The sequence below is a fragment of the Pseudorasbora parva genome, chromosome 21 (genome assembly GCF_024679245.1).
Source record: "Pseudorasbora parva isolate DD20220531a chromosome 21, ASM2467924v1, whole genome shotgun sequence".
In the NCBI taxonomy this organism is placed as follows: domain Eukaryota; kingdom Metazoa; phylum Chordata; class Actinopteri; order Cypriniformes; family Gobionidae; genus Pseudorasbora; species Pseudorasbora parva.
In genome coordinates this window covers 29,924,472-29,944,243 of record NC_090192.1, presented here as the reverse complement: position 1 = coordinate 29,944,243, position 19,772 = coordinate 29,924,472, and the positions used below count along the sequence as shown (strand labels likewise).

Genomic DNA, 19,772 nt, shown 5'->3' with positions numbered 1-19,772 from the left:
TAATTCCTAGGGCTTTATAGTAGCTATATTGTCAGTGGTAAATTGCTAATATATGGCCTTGAGTATTTTTTTTAAAGCGTTCTGTATGTGTTGCTGGTTTTTGAAACAAGCTAATTGCACATGTATCTGACAAATATGCGGTCTAACTCTGAATACGAGTGCTGCACTATAGAGAAAAACACACTCCAGACACCATTAAAATGTATTTGCTTTATTTTTGTGTATTTAACTTTCAAATGGATACGTAGGATACAAAGCTTAAAATAAAATCACATAATTTTGCCGTACATAGCGTAAAACACCACCAAAAGGAAAGGTATTAAAATGTTTTTTATTATAGTGTCATCACGAGGAAAGAAGTTTAACTTAAGCAGCTTCGGTAAGTAACTTTCACAGGTTTCAAAAAGATCTAAAAGGACTTTGATACTAGCAATCTCATTTATAGGGCATCACTTTAAAATAGTTCAATAACGGTAAAGTTATATGTTTCTTTTAAAGCGTGTACAAGATGAAGACTTTACGATCTCGGTAATTTTTGGATTTACTCTTGAAGTAAATAATTTGTAAAACATGAAGCTCAAATATGTGATATGTAGCTATAATTTCAAATGTTTGGCACACAAATTCACACTCAGCTTAAGCCAGCGTTTCTCAAAGTGTGGGGCGCGCCCCACTGGTGGGGAATAGAGACATGACAAGTGGGGCGCGACAAACAGGAGGAAATGTGTTAATTTTTTGTGCCCATCTCTATTAACCTTTTGAGCGGTCCCACATGGGATTTTTATGTATATGCCCCTGAGAGTACGGACCCACATAAGGGATTTAGAATGTTCAATGACGTGACATCACTGCCAGAATTAAACGGTGGGACGCGCTTCGGCTGGCACTGAGCCAAATGCGGACGCGCTCAGCTCTTGACATACATCATGCAGTTTTCAACCACTTACTGTTTATTTTAGGTTTAATTTAATAGGTAACATTTAAATACACAAGTACAAGTAAAACAATACATTTAATGTTAGAGTTTGTAATACACACTAGTGGCTATGGAAGCAGCAGTTAGTGCTGCTAGTGCAACTAGTGGCTATGGAAGCAGCAGTTTTATTTATATCAGATACACATAGTGTAAGTAACTATAAAGTTTGCTCGATTCTTCTCCCAGTTCACCGGTCACTTATTCCAGGAGATGCTGATGAATATATGTGCTGTAAATCCAATTGACAGGACTCTGAACTGCAGTGCATTTGTTCAAACGGTTCAATAACGTAATAAAAGCGATACATCTGTCATACAGCGTTTTTTTGGTTGTGGTGAGTCACGTGATAAACATGACGCATTGCCATAGAAACATTAAGGTGAAACGTTCTAAAATAACGTTGCCTTAAAATAAAACTCACACTCTAGTCAGCTGACACTTTTAGTCAGCTAAAATATTTTGACTGTACGCATGAAAGGTTTAAATGTGATGTTAATAAAATAAATGTTAACAGGCAAACTTAAAAGCCTAGATAATTACCATTTTGTTGGGGTGATTGGGGACAGGTGGGGCTCGGAGCCCTTCCCTACCTCCAAAGTGGGGAATGGCAGAAAAAGTTTGAGAAACACTGGCTTAAGCCATTGTGCCAGTGGTTGGTGGGTGTCGCCTCTAGGGACCACTGTAGCTCCATTAATAGAGACACGCACACACATTTGTTTCTGAGGTAATATTTAAAAGCTAAATACATTATAATACTTGCATTATTTGAGAAATTCCGCACAAGCTCTCGACGTAGGCGTGACCTGCGAGGAGCTGACCGACGCCTCCTCTGGATTGTGAGCTCGTACGATGTAAAAACGCAGATAAAAGCGAAGCAGATCTAAAAACATCGCTGGCGAATGTGTGCAGTCGGTGGAATGGACTCTTTAAATCTCCGCGCTGGCGTCTATCACGTGACAATTCCATCATGGCGCATGTAGTACGTCCGACTCCATTCATACTACCCGTATTCATACTATATAGAACGTACTTTTTTAACGGTCGCGAAGTACGTTCTAATTCAAATGTAGTACCTACTCACATAGTACGCGATTTCGGACGCACCCTCAGTGTTTAGATTTGAATTTTGTCAGTTGGTCAGTTTGAACAGTCTTGGCTCATTTGAACATTTCGTCAATGAAAGTCAATGGCATTTGTCCGAATTTTGAGAGTAATTTTTATGAAAACCGTAAGTCGGATCAGTCTGAAAAGATAAGGCAACCCGAGTCAGAACAGTTTGAAAGTCTGAGCCGAGTTTGGAGTATGTTGCTTGAACAGTTTAGGAGGAGTAGCGTTTTTTTTTTTAGCTACAAATAATAATACGTTTAAGTACAATATCAGTAATATGGCTCTTCCAAGCCAACTTAATTAGTTACATACCTGTATATTTCGCTTTCTTTTTCTCATCCTCTTTTTTATTTTTCCGATACTGAGCCCCTGATGGCTTTGATCTTTTCATGGTGATGAAACTAACGCACGGGTGACGTTCCCTGCCGCCTTCTACAAGATCTCAGTCATTTCAATACAGCAGCGGGCAGCCACTATCACCATGGCGACTTCACTAAAATAATCGCAAGTAATCATAAAGCCTCGAAATTGCAAAAGTACGAAATGATAATGATAATAATAATAATAATAATAAAAATAAAATAAAATATACATATTTATATGAATAAATAAATAAAAATATCTTGTTGGGGCGGGGGCTCACTGGCGCCCCCCAGCTGTTGGCGCCCTAGGCGACCGCCTAGTTTGCCTATGCCTAGAAACGGCACTGGTTGGTTGGTTGGTTGGTTGGTTGGTTGGTTGGTTGGTTGGTTGGCAATAAACAATGCTTTGTTTATGGCAAAAAAAGAAAAATCAAATCACTTTAGAAAATAAAAACAAAAGTTTATACTCCATAATACAACTGAAATCACAAGTTAAAATTTTGTTAAATTTTAATAATTGACACTTAAAAAAAACAATTTCGTGACATTTCTAAATAAAACTATTGGAAAATTAAATGGTTCTGGACATTTTGACAAAGCATAACAAAATCTCACAGATTTCTACCAGGACACACGATTTAGAGGGGCATTTGTATTTATTAATGGTGCCAGTGAGCAAAAATCACAAGGTTTTTTTGTGGGTGGAGGGGTTTTGTGGTTTTGTGTGCCCCCCTCGGCTGAAATCACGGTTCAGTGGGGATGGGTTGGGATGGCACAGGGATGGTGCCGGGCATGGAGACATACCGAACACTATCGAAATGGTCTATTGGCCACAAAACAATCCAGTTAAAATGAGAGTCAAACCTCTGGGTCCAGAGAAAATTATGTCCTTCTCTGACTTAAACCTGAACTAAACTCCAAACAAAGCCGGATTAGCATGCATTTTTCCATCTTTAAACACAGTTTCTTGTGGAAGAGTTCAACCTGAGTGGCAGGTAATTAGCCAGCTGCGGCTTTGGTGGAGTTTGAAAAGCCGATGACAGCTTATGTCCCCGTGATAAACAGCGTGAATGGGAGGCAGGAGAGGAAGCCAGCCATACTGCACTCATCTGTTATACTCACAATTAACACACTTAATTAATGAGAGAGATCTCAGTATTAGATCCGTATGTGACTGCTGCTGTGTAACAACATTTGCTGTTAAAACTAATTAAGCAATAAGAGTTGAATGCAAAGTGGTGTGGCTCAGAACGCATTTGTCACAAATGAGCGTGACGCAGGGCTGCGATAATGTCTCACAGCTGCCTCGCCAGCCATACGCCCTCAGTGATACGAGCACAAATGACCAAAAACGACAGGAAAACAAACCTTCCACAATAAAATGTACAACATTATCCATTATATTTCACTATTACTCGTCTTTCCCGGCACCGTTTTGTCGCTGATGAGTTACTAAAAGACAAGATGACACATCTCCGCAGGAAGCCTCTCCCCTCGCTTGATTACAAACCCCGGTTGACTGATACAAACACTTAACAACTTGTTTTCATAGGTTTCGCACAAACAATATCAATTCACGCTTCCCCCAGCGATATATATAGTGAATGCCATCACGTGGCTATCAGCGAGTGCAACTTTAACGACGTACTGTAAAAGTGTGTCTTCAGTCAGTGGTATTTAACAAGCGTTAACCCCCACCCCTTTACCCTTTCAATTCAGTTTCGCCTTCATTAGTTTGGACTGAATCTTCACTGAGGTAAACCCATAAAAAAGGAAAACTATTAAAAGGCTCAGAACAAGTGTTACAAGGTGCCTTTCAAACTTGTAATATGATAGATGAGGATGCTTGACACAGGCCGCAGTCTAGTATTTGAGGGCTTAGGATGTGTTATTTGAAGTGCCCGGTGCAGGCTTAAGACTAAACCTAACCAGAGATTTACCCAGGCTTAGTCCTAATCCTGCTTGCACAGTGCCACATGGAGACCTCCACCCCCTTGGCCAACTACCAGACATGCAGCCTGTTCAGACCAAATAAACACTGCAAATATAAACCATATGCTCAATGAGCATGTGCTAAATGAAGTTTGCTGCAACTTTGATGCTCCGAGCGACAGAGCTGGGAAGTTTACTTTTGAAATGTAATAGGTTACAGATTACACTGCTGAATAAGTACTGTAACTATTTCAATTAATTTATCAAAGTAATGTAACTGATTACATTTCTAAATTTGTAACAAATGTTTTCAAATGTTAATCATTGTCAAACATTTAAACCAGACATGATTAACCTCTAAAAACAGAAACAGTATAATGACAGTATATGATTTTGCTTCTTACTGATAAATAAAAAAGTAAAATTCTGCACACTATTTTTACCACTGTGTGTGTGTGTGTGTGTGTGGGCTGGTAATCACTACATTATGGGGACAAAATGTCCCCACAAAGATGGCTATATCCGAAATTCTTGTCCTTGTGGGGACATTTTTTGGTCCCCATGAGGAAAACATCTTATAAATCACACAGAAGGAGTTTTTTTGAGACAGTAAAAATGCAGAATGTTTCCTGTGATGGGTAGGTTTAGGGGTAGGGGCAGTGTAGGGGGATAGAAAATACGGTTTGTACAGTATGAAATCCATTACGCCTATGGAAAGTCCCCATAAAACATGGAAACACTACGTGTGTGTGTGTGTGTGTGTGTGTGTGTGTGTGTGTGTGTGTGTGTGTGTGTGTGTGTGTGTGTGTGTGTGTGTGTGTGTGTGGAAAACATTATATCATAAGGCCTAATATTGATTTCTCTTTAGCAGAAGCAAGAATAGATTCTAGTTTCATACTCACTGGCAACCCAAACAGACGCCCTAGTGTAGCTGTCATAACATGCATTGTATTGTTTTGTTGTTGGTATTTTTTAATAAATTTTGTACCTAAAATATTGTTTAGACTCAAAAAGTCATAAACAGAGATTTGTCCACTACAATCAAACCTAAATTTATTCAGACACCTTCAACATTTTCTCACATTATCAGTTTATTTTCTATAGTTTAGAAAATGGTAATCAAATATGACAAGATCTCAGAGTTAAACTGTCAGAACAAATTCCTCTTGATAATGTCGGATAACTTTGATTGAAAAGTATGTAATGAATTACAATCAACCAATCATCTGTCAGCTGTTAAATTTAAGTACATAATTAGATAATACCAATTTAGGTCCAATTACCAAGAAATGCTTAATTTTGTTCAGTCTGTGGTGTAAAAGGTTGCATTAGCAATTAAAGAAAAAACTTTTAAAGGGATAGTTCACCCAAAAATTCAAATTCTGTCATCATGTACTCTCCCTCAAGTTTATCCAAACCTGCATGAATTTCTTTTTTCTGCTGAACACAAAGGAAGATATTTGGAAGAATGTTTGCATAGAAGCAGATTTTGAGCCCCATTGACTACCATAGTATTTTTTCCCTACTATGGTAATCAATGGGGCTTAAAATCTGCTGAATTTGATCATTTTGGGTTTTCATGAGCTATATGCCAAAATCATCAGTATTAAAACAATAAAAGACCTGAAATATTTCAGTTGGTGTGCAATGAATCTAAAATATATGAAAGTTAAATTTTTATCATTACATTATGGAAAATAATTAACTTTATCACAGTATGCTATTTTTTTGAGAGGGACCTGTTTATTAAATTATATATATATATAATTTTATATATACAGTATATATATCTGGTGTCTGAATCATTTTTGGTTTGACTATAGGTGGCACTTCAGGTTAATCATCATATAGGCTCTCTCATGTACGACATTGAAATCGTCAACGTTGATAGCATTTTAATAGTTGGTAAAACATATTGTTAACTTATATTTGTGACCTTTTCTGATTTCTAGATTAAACGATTTTTTAAATTTCCAGTACTGGAACATATTTTTATCACTGGCCATGGTGGCAACTCTCAGACAGGTTGTAGCCTAAAGCTTTCAGCAGAAATCTGAATTGATGTAATTCGCTGCAGACAGACGTGATGCGCTGCACATTTAACCAAGAGAACCATTCAAAAGCTTCAGAATACCCCTCATTCAAAAATGCCTCATTCAGAATAGCATTGCTTGACTAAACAGTCTTTAAATGGCAGGAGGCCATTGTGCACATCAAAAACAGGCAAAGCAAGCAACAAATTAATATTATTCAACATACACTAGCTTTTTACAGAAAATATTTAGATGTTACCCAATTTGTAATCATTTGTTAACTCATTTAATAAAAAATAAAAAAAGGATCAGAAACTGTTTACGGTTACATTTATTTTGTAACTAGTTACTTTACAACACTGCAGAGCAAGCGTAAACATATAGTCCACATAAAATTAAGCACCATTCATGCGTACAGCTTGCTGTTTGTAACTAAGTGTACTTTGCTGTGAATATGCGTTGACAAGCACTTGTGTGAGGGGTTTAAAGGGGAAGTACCCAAAAATGACAATTAGCCCATGATGTACTCACCCTCAAGCAATCCTTGGTGTATATGAAATTCTTCTTTCAGATAAATAAAATCATTCATAAACGCGGATTGAAAACAAACACACAGAAGACAAGACAATGCTGAATAAAGTCGTAGTTTTTGTTATTTTGGGGCCAAAATGTATTTTTGATGCTTCAAGAGATTCTAACTAACCCACAGATGTCACATATGGACTACATTGATGATGTTTTTATTCCCTTTCTGGTCCTTCTGGAAAGTGACAGTATACTGTGCATACGCTTTCAATGGAGAGATAGAAAGCTCTCAGACTAAATATCAAATATCTTAAACTGTGTTCCGAAGATGAACGGAGGTCTTACGGGTGTGGAACGACATCAGGGTGAGTCATTAATGACATCATTTTTATTTTTGGGTGAACTAACCTTTTAAAGGGATAGGGAATGTGATCGGCCAAAACTTAACTTTATAAAGTTTTAAACATTGATATTTTTCTTACACACATTTCTTACAGACATGTGGAGCACTGACAGACAGATGCATTTTTATGGACTTCAAAAACAGAGCAACAATCCCTAACATTATAAAGCTTGGATTAGCCAGGACTTTTTTAATTCAGTCATAAATTACGTAATTTTCGTTTTTTTGGGGTGAACTAACCCTTTAAGATATACCTGCAGGCTCCAACTGTAGTTTAAAGAGTACAAAGACCATTTTATCAGTCATAACTTCTGGAGAAAAATAGCACAGACTGGACAATAATGAAACTTTCTAGTAAATATGTATCGAGAAACGCATAAGCATAGAAAAAGTATAACCTTCGGCTTACATGATTGGAGAAAACCTGTATATAGTAATGTACATAATCAGAGAGAATTAAAAAAATATATATGGTAAAAAAAAGTTAAAATTCAGATTAATCCTTCTTAATACAATCTATAATATGCATTTATAAAATAGGGTGAATTTTTTTATTCCTTGTCAAATGTAAACAGAATAAGGAACAAGGACTCACTCTCTTTTTAATGCACACGGTTTTTGCTTTCTGTTCATGTATGTAGGTGAATGTAAATGAGAAAAATGAGCCCTGATGACAGTAATAGCTTATCTTCCAAGAGATTAGGTGTTCACCTTGAACCTGTCCCAAGGCCAAAAGCAAACCCCATCTGAGCAACTAGCTGTCAGAGGATTTGATTGACTTCAATAAGGTCGCATCATAAAACACTACTGACCAGCCTCCGAGATAAAATACTCTCCGAGTGATATACGAACAGACGTCATTAGCATCGATATGCGATTCTACCATTTCCTATTTCATAAAAGGTCAAAGAGGGCAGTAATTCCAAACTATGTACTAAAGAAAGCAAGAGTGCTGCTAAACACCAAACAATGCTATGACTTGCCTGAACAACAGTTAACAAGTTAAAGGGATAGTTCACACACAAATGAAAATCCGGTCATCATTTACTCTCCCTCCAATTGTTCCAAACCTGCTAAACACAGAAGAAGATATTTTGAGGAATTTCGGTAACCAAACAGTTGATGGAACCCATTGACTTTAATTGTAAGGGAAAAAATACTATGGAAGTCAATTTGTTTGCATGACCAACAAAAATATTTTATTTTATTTTATTTTTTTGACAAAGTTCGGGCACATGCCGATATGGTTATTCTGGTATTGACGGACAAACAAATTCTAAGACCAGAACTAACTGTTGTACATATTCAATTGATTCACATTAGTCTATATTTGACTTAAAAAATAAAGCAAATGGATAATCTGTGGTTACCTTACCAATAATCTAAACAAACACACACACAGATCAATCGAGAATGTTAGACATGACTGAATATCGCCATAACTGCTATAAAACAAATGCTCATTTTACTGGCCATCACATTCAAATGCTCAGGTTAGTTGTAATCACTGCTGTAGATCTAAATGGTCCTTGCCATTTACCACCAGTTGTTTCCAATAGTCATCATAACACATTACCATGCTCTCAAACAGCTAGCATTTGACTTGTCTTTAACCTAGCAAGCAGGTAGGTGGGGGGCTGGGAAAGTGCATCATAAACTGCATTATGAAATGAGATGAGTTTTGAGGTCATGAACGTGTGTCACATGGAGGTCGTAATATAAAACAAGCACATGCATTTCAGTTATTGAAAGCCTGGGTCAAGACCATGAAATTACCAATAACACAAGCGAATGGAAACCAAGAGGTTGTGTGTGCCATACAATGATGTTCAAAACATCGTTTATGTCTTCTAGACTACATTTCTGAGATATATTTAACATGTATAATCTGTATAAAGTCTATTAAGTAAAAAAATTCAGTTTCAATGGGACTTTCTTGTAAAATAAGCCCTGCAGTCAGGCAGTTCATGCCTTTGAAGCGGTGTTTCCTACGAGGAGACAAGGGAGGCAGTGCCATCCATTCATTCTCAGTGATTGAGAATGAATGGAAGAGTCACGTGAGTGGAGGCAATGCCTCCATCAGGCTATAATTGATTATGATTGTTATGATTGGTTATGATTGGTTACAACTGGTTTGTGCGATAAAGCCCTCATTTTTTTGTGTGTGTGCATTGAGAAGGGTTTCGCTACAGCCTCCAGTGGACATCGAACCCGGCCCGCATCCAAGTGTGACATCAGAAGCCAGAACTCAGCAACATCCAAGTGTGACATCAGAAGTGTGACATCAGAATCACCTAATCAACAATTGACTTTGTTTTGGTCCAAGTGTGACATCAGAAGCCAGAAGTCAGAATTCAGTCATATACACAGTACTGACTGCCATGTCCAAATCCGCCGTTCAAGAGAAACTACACTCTGCAGCCAATTACCGGTATTAAAGGGGACATAACACACCCAGCTTCTGCCAATCTCATGTTAATGCGTAGTATTGCCTCCTTCATATCTTTGAAGAGTGTTTAGTATTATCAGATTTATAAAAGACAGATACAGCTGTACCACTTCTTTCTGAAAACAGTCGAGCTCACGGAGGCGTGCCATGACCCGTGACCCGTAACCCGAACGAACCATATTGATGGCCATGCCTTTGCTCTTGTTGATGTGTATGCATGCTTCCAGGATAAGTGCCCATACCAGGAATTTGCCCTTTATGATGTCATACAGGGCAAAACAAAAACAAACAAAAAACATTCTAAAGCTTATACAAACCCTGAAGGAGTGTATTTGGCACAAAAATACTCATTTATACATCCAAATTGTTGTTTTTTTGACTTTGCCAATGTTCAGCATGAGAATCTTGCTAAAACACTTTAACAGTGTAAATAAGTGCATGAAATAGCATTAGACTTCTTCGTGTGTTTTCGAAGCTTTGATTATGTTTACAGTGTGCAATATAACATGAGTTATGCATGATGTTTTGCGTGTAAAAAAAACAGTATTTACAATTTACAAGTAAACACAATTTACTTATCTGTACAGCGCTGTTTCCTCTGTCCTAAAAACGGCCTGATTTTCTACTTCATAGAACAAGGAAATCTCCTTGTTCTATGAAGTCCCTCCTTCAGAAACATGTAACGAGTTCTGATTGGGCCAGCGCTTCCAGTGTTGTGATTGGACAGCAGCTTAGCGCACTTTGCCTGGAAAGGTCTCCCCGTTATGGTAAGAGGCGGGATGCAAGCGCTGAATGCGCGCTCTTCTCCACGTGGGAGAGCAATAAGACCCCGCCCCCTATTTTGCGTGTTCTTGTGGGCGGAGGGTTAGTCAACAAACGGTTTCAGTGACGTCATTCCTAAAGGAAGTGCAGGGGTGTAGTCCAAACCGGCCGTTCGCTGTAGGCTCTGAAAAGGAACTTCTGTTAAATAAAATATCTCGCTTGGCATTGAACTTTGAGCTTTATAATTTTACAGGTATTATTTATGCTCTAACAGCAACATTTCACACTAACTAAAGTTTGAAAGATGGAATCGCGAAGAACGGGACCTTTAATATGTATTGGTCATGTCAATCACAGTACTGACTGCCTACACCAAACACTGATCCTTAAACCTACCCATCACTGTGACCATAACAAGGGGCAAGAGCCACAAGACCCACCTACTTTTTAAGACTAATGATATTGGACCCACTTTTAATTCCTTCTCTTAATTCATTTTATTCACTTCAAATTCAGTCTGTTCGCTTTTCAAAAGCACCATCAGTCAAATCCATTCCACTTGAGGAATTCCCTAATAAGTTAAACTCCATTCCACGTTTTAGCTACAGCTTTTACTTCCACGCTGCTGCTGCCTCAAATCAATTCCACTTGGCTCATTTTGAGTCCATATAATTAAACTACATTCCGTGTTTTCACTACTCCACTTGGCTCATTCAGAATTATATAAATTAAACACCATTCCGTGTTTTCACTACTCACGGCTACTCACACCTGCGACACAGCAAGGTAAATAAAGCATCTAAACATATCTGCTGCTCAGGTGGGTCTGGCTGTGTGCTCACATACTGTGAATGTTCATCATTTGTTCACCTGTTGCTTTTAAATGCAACATGAGGGAACGGATAAATAAATTGCGCACATGATTTATCCTATTAGTTTTTTCCTGCATGCATGTCCAGGGCTCCTTAGGAAATGACATCATCTTGAGTAAATTTTTTCTGGGGGAGGACCGAGCGTGGGCAGTATCGTGTGGGCGGAGTTAAAGAATCACGAGCACGCAGCTTTTGCATTGTGTGCACCAAGTATGAAAGCTGTGACATCCTTAAACATGGAAAAGGAAACGTTATCCTAAATAAACCATAGCTATCAATCAGATTCAACCATACATACATGATCCATAATCTGATCCGGAGGCTGAAATTGCAACGACTACAGCAGGATGTCTCTATGTGGTATGTACGTTACAAAAACACTTGCGGAACCCCGTTGCTGCTCCGGAAAAACAAACTCCATCCACTGTCCCATTAACACTGAGAAACCAGAAGGAGTGCACAGAAATACTCCATCAAATGTCGAACTTATTCTTTGATAGAAACTTTGACTCCACGCTCACACAGGTTGCCAGCTTGTGGACACGCAAAAGGAGCGAGCCGGTACAGTTGACAATGAAAGTCACACTGTAAGTTGAGGAGTTGATTTATCTGCGTTTTAATATGCTCTCATTCATATGGATTATAAGGGGGCTTTCTAGGTTGGGTAGAATCTGCAATCTCTGACCCAGTTTGTTTGCTGGCTTCCATGGCTAAAAAACGATGCGTTTTCCTCCGACTGGCAACCTGGTATATTGAAATACTATTAGGTAAACCGGCAGTGTGCGTTATCGCACAGACCAAAGCAAAAACGGACATTCCACCTCAGAACGCACATTTCAAAGTAGAATAACTAACTTAGCATGTTTCCTACATATCTACAAGCATATTACCGGTATGTTATTTTTAAGCTTTAGTAAAGTGAAAAACTTACATACAGCACTTTTTTTTAACTTAGGACTTTGCCTCCTCATTTCATAACACCACAGCAGGTACAGGACAGTAAAAACCCTATTAATTGCAATAACAATTTGATTAGGAAAAATGAAACGGACAGCAACAGGCTTTCAATACAAATTGTACCCAACTGTAAAAGGCGAATTAGAAAACACTTAATGATTATTTGATGTTAACCGTTCAATTCATCTGGCAATTACACAAACACACATTCCATGGTCGTGTTTGGTAATTTATGCAGGATTGCATAACTCAAGACCTCTGAGTTTCAAAGACCACACCCACACATAAATTTTGTGTGAGTTTGCAATTTATTTTGCAAATATATTGCAAAATTTGCAATAGGGTAAGCAATACATTTTAGGCAATATTCATTCCCCTGACAAGGCCCTTGTGTACTTCTGCTGTAATCATGACAAAAGTCGGGTTTGTGTGTGTGTGTGTGTGTGTGTGTGTGTGTGTGTGTGTGTGTGTGTGTGTGTGTGTGTGTTACCAATTAGCTCAAAGCTGTTTTGAAGTGTTTGTTGTGAAACAAGCTATTCATGTACAACATTACATGAGCAAATATCTGAAGAGAATATTGTTGATATGGGTCAGTTTAGTTGACATATTTTTACACCGTAGTGAAAGCAAATGTCAGTGTCTTAGTGGTGTATGTCAATTTCCTGATAATGTAATTTTACGTCAGACCAGCTGCACAACATATTGACTTTTAGCAGGTATAACTGGCCTACCACTGTCCTAAAGATGGAGTATGCGAGACTATTCATGAAGGTTTGTGCAAGATTTCGGATGAATGCAATAGCAGATAATAAATATAGTAATACAAACATTCTATTAAGACTTTAAAAAGACTTGCACAAACTACAGAGATATCTATATATTCCAACAGGTACTCTATATAAAAAAAAAATCCTGCAGGTATCCTAAATTCATGTGAAAAGTTCCCCCAGTCCCACATTATGAGTAAGTAGACAAACTACAGGTCACATGAAGAAAACACACAGGCCAGTTTACACAGACCACTGACCATTATTCTGTCCTGTTGGGTTCCTTCATGAAAGAAATACAGTCAGGATTCCAGCAGGACTTTGGTGTAACCGGGGCAGAAACTAGAAGATGTCTGCCGCCATCATGTGGCCACATAGGAAACTCAACCAACAGTCGTTAAAGAGAGTCATTCTCATTGACACATTCCAAGTCATCTCCTTCACCTGACATCAAATCCTTTAAAAACTAGTGTTAAATTAAATTAAACCCTGTCCTAAGGACAAAATTTGAATGCTTTTGTTGTCTTCCCAAGGATGCCATAGCTCTAACTATTTCAAACTTTAAGGCCCTCCTAGTCACAAAGCTCAATATCTTGGCTGATTTCCATCCAGTGATCCTCTAGCTCTATTAAAAAATAAAACTTCTGAAATTAATATCTCAAAGCCTAACAAACAGTTAGCTTTAAATCGGAATAACCTATTTAATTGTTCAGTGTTATCCAGGTGACAGGATGTAAATAACATTTCCAACAAGGTAAATACCTGACAAAATGAGTCTGACGACTCCTGGTAGGCAAACACAAATTTGACCAATAAAGAGCTCTCTAGAATTAAATTAGTCAATTGGTTAAAGAGAAAAAAAACTGCATTTTTGTGTTCTTGTGGGTTTGTTTTATTATTAATGCTTTAATCCATTACAAATTAAAGCTTCAATGGTCATAATGTTAATTTTAAAGTTGGCATGAAATGGAAGTTATTTTCTTCTCTATAGTGGTGCACTGTATATCCGAGTAAAACAGGTTTTTGAAAAAGAAAATTTGACTTGATTTTTTCTATAGATAAATTAATGGCTCATAGTGGTTTGCTATTGCTGTGACCTCATGTGAGAAGAGAAGAGGTGTTGCTGCAAGAGGGAGGGAACCTTAAATGTGACTACTGAATCTCAACAAAGAGCCAGTTCTGAGTTTGAGTATTTCATAGTCAAAGGCTCAACTCCCTCTGGTGGACAAGTTTGTGTAGCGTGAGGTATAACAAGTGTGGTCGACTGTTAAAGCAACCATGAAGCTTCTCATCAGCTAAAATCACTATGTAAGGTTAGGTAGGACAGATGGAAAACGCAGACTCTCTTTAAACTCTTCAAGAAAAAAAAAATATTTTTATTTATTTTATTAATAACTTTATCACATGATCCAAAGTACAAAAAAGAGGTTAAACATTTCTCAATTATATGTCCCAAGCCTTCAGTGGAATTTACTTAATTGTTAAACTTTGTTTTATAATGACAATTTGTTCAAGTATTGCTGTTTGGAGGCGGAGTTATTGGAATTAAATTATGAAAGCTACAGGAACGAAGTTGAATTTTTCAAGAGAAACTGCCTCATGCAGTTTAAACACTATAGGTCACCTTTTAAAGCACCGTCTGAATGATTATCAAAAGATTAACAAAAAAAAATTAAGTGATATTACATTTCAAACCAGTTTCACAAGCATACTGTAGATAGAAGATGCCTGGCTAGATTATTATCTGGCACGAAACAGATTTAATATCCTATACATTTAATTTATTATTATAAGCAGTGAATTATAATTCTAAGGAAAAGAGTTGAGTAATTGTTGTTGCCCTAAAACTTTTGATAAGACTAAGATAACGCAAGATAACACAAACATGCAATCCATCCAATAAACCTCAATGATAATGATAAGTCTGCAGAAACTGATGGCAAAGCACCAAGGCAAAATAATAAGTCAAGAGGCGAGAGCTGAACATCTATAACCATCAGGAAAAAAGAAAGACTGTTTCTGTGTAAAAGAGTAGTGGAACAGTTGTCATGTTATTGGCAATAAGTATTTTGCTGTTTATTTTCCCTGCATCTCTCTCTGCTCCAGCCAGAGATCGCTGCACCACAGGCAGAAACAAACTACTGCTGATCAGCTTTGATGGGTTCAGGTGGGACTACGACCGAGATGTGGACACCCCAAACCTCGACAAAATGGCTGAAGAAGGAGTCAAAGCAGCATATGTCACTCCACCTTTCCTGACCATCACTAGTCCTACACACTTCACCCTGTTATCTGGTAAGCAGTAAAAGACAATTTATTTAACGAGTCACTGTAATTTTGAAATAAATTTTCTATTTAAAACATTTACTTTAGATAATTTATGATGGCCCCCCAAAACTGCAGGTTTTATACCAAATAATAGTGCATTCTTCTACAGCAATACAATTGTTACATAATATCTATTTATGGAAATATGTGTGCTTTAATGTGAAATTACAATAATATATAAAGTAGTTAGTAGCAGTGAGGTTATGGAAAATTGTGTGAAATTAATTATTATTTTTTGATTGTTGTTATTTCCTGAAATATGGATGAGAACGGATGGCATTTGTTCAGTGACAGCAATACAAAAAAATACATAGAATTAATTGAGTCAAATGATCGGTTATTTTCCTCAGGAAGGTACATTGAGAACCATGGTGTGATTCATAATGTGTGGTTCAACACAACCACACGACAAAGGAAAGAGTACTACATGACACAGTTTGTGGATGAATACTGGGATAATGGCAGTCTACCCATTTGGATCACGGCTCAAAGACAGGTACACCTCAAAACAGACAAATTAATTAAAGGGATAGTTCACACACAAAAAATTAATTCTGTCAACTTTTACTCACCCTCAACTTGTTCCAAACCTGTATGGATTTATTTCTTCTGCTGAACACAAAAGAAGATATTTTGAAGAATAGGGGTAACCAGACAGATGATGGACCCCATTGACTTTCATTATATGAGGGGGGGAAATATTACAGAAGTCAATGGGGTCCATCAACTGTTTGGTTACTAACATTTTTTTAAATAGACTATATTGCCAAAAGTATTGGGAAACCCCTCCAAATCATTGAATTCAAGTGTTCCAATCACTTCCATGGCCACAGATGTATAAAATCAAGCACCTAGGAATTCAGACATCTTCTACAAATAATTTATGAAAGAATGGACGCTCTCAGGATCTCCGTGAATTCAAGTGTGATATCGTGATAGGTTGCCACCTGTACAATAAGTAAATTCGTGAAATTTCCTCACTACTAAATATTCCACTGTCAACTGTCAGTGGTATTATAACAAAGTGGAAGCAATTGGGAATTCAGCCACGAAGTGGTCGGCCACGAAAAAAAATCAATAACTCAGTCAATAACTACAGACCTCCAAATTTGGTGTGGCCTTCAGATTACCTCAAGAACAGTGTGTAGAGAGCTTCATGGAAAGGGTTTCCATGTATGAACAGTCCAAAGCCTTACATCACCAAGTGCAATGCAAAGTGTCGGATGAAATGGTGTAAACCACGCCGTCACTGGAGTCTAGAGCAGTGGTTCTCGAGTGACAAATCATCTTTTTCTGTCTGGCAATCCGATGGACGAATTTGGAATTGGCAGAGGCCAGTAGAATGGTACTTGCCTGACTGCATTGCGCCAAGTGTAAAGTTTGGTGGGGGGGGCATTTGTTTTTCAGGGGTTGGGCTTGGCTCCTTAGTTCTAGTGAAATTGCTTCAGCAAACCAAGCCAGTTCAGACAATTTTATGCTCCTAACTTTGGGAACAGTTTGGTGATGGCCCCTTCCTGTTCCAACTGCACACCAGTGCACAAAGCAAGGTCCATAAAGACATGAATTAACAAGTTTGGTGTGGAGGATCTTGAATGGCCTTTTTTGACTGACTGACTGACTGACTTTTGAAGGTAGCATAGATAGATTCTTCACTGCCTATGATATCCCTAACAAACACTGCCAAGTTATCTAAGCTTTCACATGCAAAATCTTCAACATCCTAATTGTAACGTTTACACTGCATAAGTAAAGCAAACATTTTATTTGTGTGTCATTTTTAGGGTCTTAAAACAGGTTCCTTACACTTTCCTGGCACTGCTGCGACTTACCAGAAAGAAACAGTTCAGGTGAGGGAAGTGGAACCGAGAGCCTTTGACTACACCAATGAGACGTCATGGAGAGAGAATGTGGACAAAGTCGTGAGGGAATGGTTTAAAGAACAAGAATTAGACTTTGTCACTTTGTATTTTGGCGACCCAGATGAGACCGGTCACAAGCACGGACCTGATTCACCTGAGCGACGTGAGGCGGTCAAGAAAGTGGACCGAACTGTGGGCTACATACGAGAAACTGCTGAGAAGCACGGGCTCAGTGACCATCTGAATATTATCATCACGGAATGAGCACCGTGTTCAAAGGAGAGCAAGTTAAAGAGATAGTCCTTACTGACATCCCAGGATTCTCTTACAAAGATCTGCAGTTTCACCTGTTGGATTATGGACCTTCTGGGATGCTGCTGCCCAAAGAAGGGATGCTTGAAAAGGTTTATCAAGCCTTGAAAGGAGGTCATCCAAACCTCCACGTTTATAAGAAAGAAGACATGCCTGCTCGACTGCATTATGCCAAACATCCTTGAATCCTACCCATCATTCTCTATGCAGACCCAGGATATGTCATCAATGGGGTGAGCATGAAATAAAAACCTATAATGGACACAAATATATATTGAAAACATTACATTAGACAGTATGTAGTCTTATGTTTTAAACTTTCTTCCAGTTTTACCCACTTCAGACCAATAACGGGGAACATGGCTATGACAATGAAGTCATGGACATGAAGCCTTTCTTTCGGGCAGTGGGACCAGCTTTCCATAAAAACTTGCTGGTTGGACCATTTGAGACAGTCAATGTTTACCCTCTAATGTGCCACTTACTGGGTATAGAGCCTGAAGTCAATGACGGGTCACTGGATAACACCCGACACATGCTGATATCCAACGGAGAGTCATGTGATTCTGGAGGTTTGCAAAAAACTGAAAACTGTTTCCAAAAAATGTTTTAAATATAAATGGTTTGATGACAGGTAAATATTTAAACTTTTTGGTAAATATTCAAACCAGTATTTTGTCTATATTATCAAACACAATATATGTTATCAATCGCCCGTCAATGAACCTTGAGAGTTATCTTGATCAGATATAAAGAAGGCACTGCTCTTTAACCTTTATTATTAACTATATTAGCATACAGTATGCACCAATTAATTTAATCATAAATAGTCAGGTCAATCAAATGAACTCACAATACTTTTTTTATCTTATATCTTGCAGCTGATCCCAAGTCAAGTCTTCAGAACGTGTTTACTGGTCTTGTTGCTGTTGCTGGATTTTTATTGCTGGTGTTTGTGGTTGTTACATCCTACAACGGATATAATAGATGCAAAATGAATGCAAAGTATGGCACAGAGATACATTAAAACTTATTTTTGGGAACAGTTTCTTTCTGTTTATGGAAAATCTGATGCATTTCTGTATTTTTACTCCCTAACAGAGCAAATGAAAAAGGAGATGAGGAAGAGATGAAAGCCGACTCCAAGCAAACATCATTCTAAGATGATGTTTATAAGATAATATGTTCCGACTTCTAATATCATATTAAGGCAGTGGATCATTATTTATAGCCGATATCATTATCTCTAATGAAAGAGCACAAAATAAGTCAGTTATTATGTCCACTGAGCTTTATGTACATTTGTTTTCAGTAGTCATCATAATACATTACCATAGCTTAAACGGCTAGCATTTGACTAGGTAGGTGGTGGGAAAGTGCATTATGAAAATCATAAAACTGCATTATGATTTGAAATGCATCTGGGGGTCATATGGAAGTGGCCACATAATATAAACACATGCATTTCAGTTATTGCACGCCTGGGTCAAGACCACGAAAATACCAATAACACAAGCAGACGGAAATCATGCCTGTGGTGTTCAGAACAGGTCTTCTAGACAACATCTGGCGGGTGTATACGAACATGGATGTGTACTGTTCTGCATAATACTAATTAATAGAATTGAGGGACTGGAGATCTTATTCATTAAACCTACGAGTTCTGCATAGTATTATTGTGAATATTTAAAGATGCAGCCACATATGCAACAGCACAATGAAATGACACAGGAATGCAGTACTATCAGTAAATAAAATATTTATAAACTCAAACCTCATTTCAAAGAGCCATGTATAATTTTTATGCCAGAATTATCGGTAGACATCAACATAACAAAATCCGCATAACTTGCGAAATAGCATAACTTTAATTACATTATCTTGTTTATCTTGGTATGAATACAACAGATAACAGATGAATATAACAAATTAGGTTTTACTATGATCATGGTTCAGGGACTCTCTTATTAACTGGAACTCAAAGTTAAGTGAAGGAAACAGGACAATGACCAAAAGCACTGGAGTTAATCCACAAGAGAATGGCCTCAAACAGTCTTGACCTCAACTATGATTAAAATGCTTCACAATAACCTCAAGAGAGCACACCAGTTTCATAAAGAAGGGCAGA

General features: G+C 37.8%; 1 pseudogene; it reads left to right on the top strand.

Annotated features, from left to right (window-relative positions):
- Positions 1-15,193: 15,193 nt before the first annotated feature.
- Positions 15,194-18,806, top strand: LOC137056083 (ectonucleotide pyrophosphatase/phosphodiesterase family member 7-like; annotated as a pseudogene).
- The last annotated feature ends 966 nt before the right edge of the window (positions 18,807-19,772 follow it).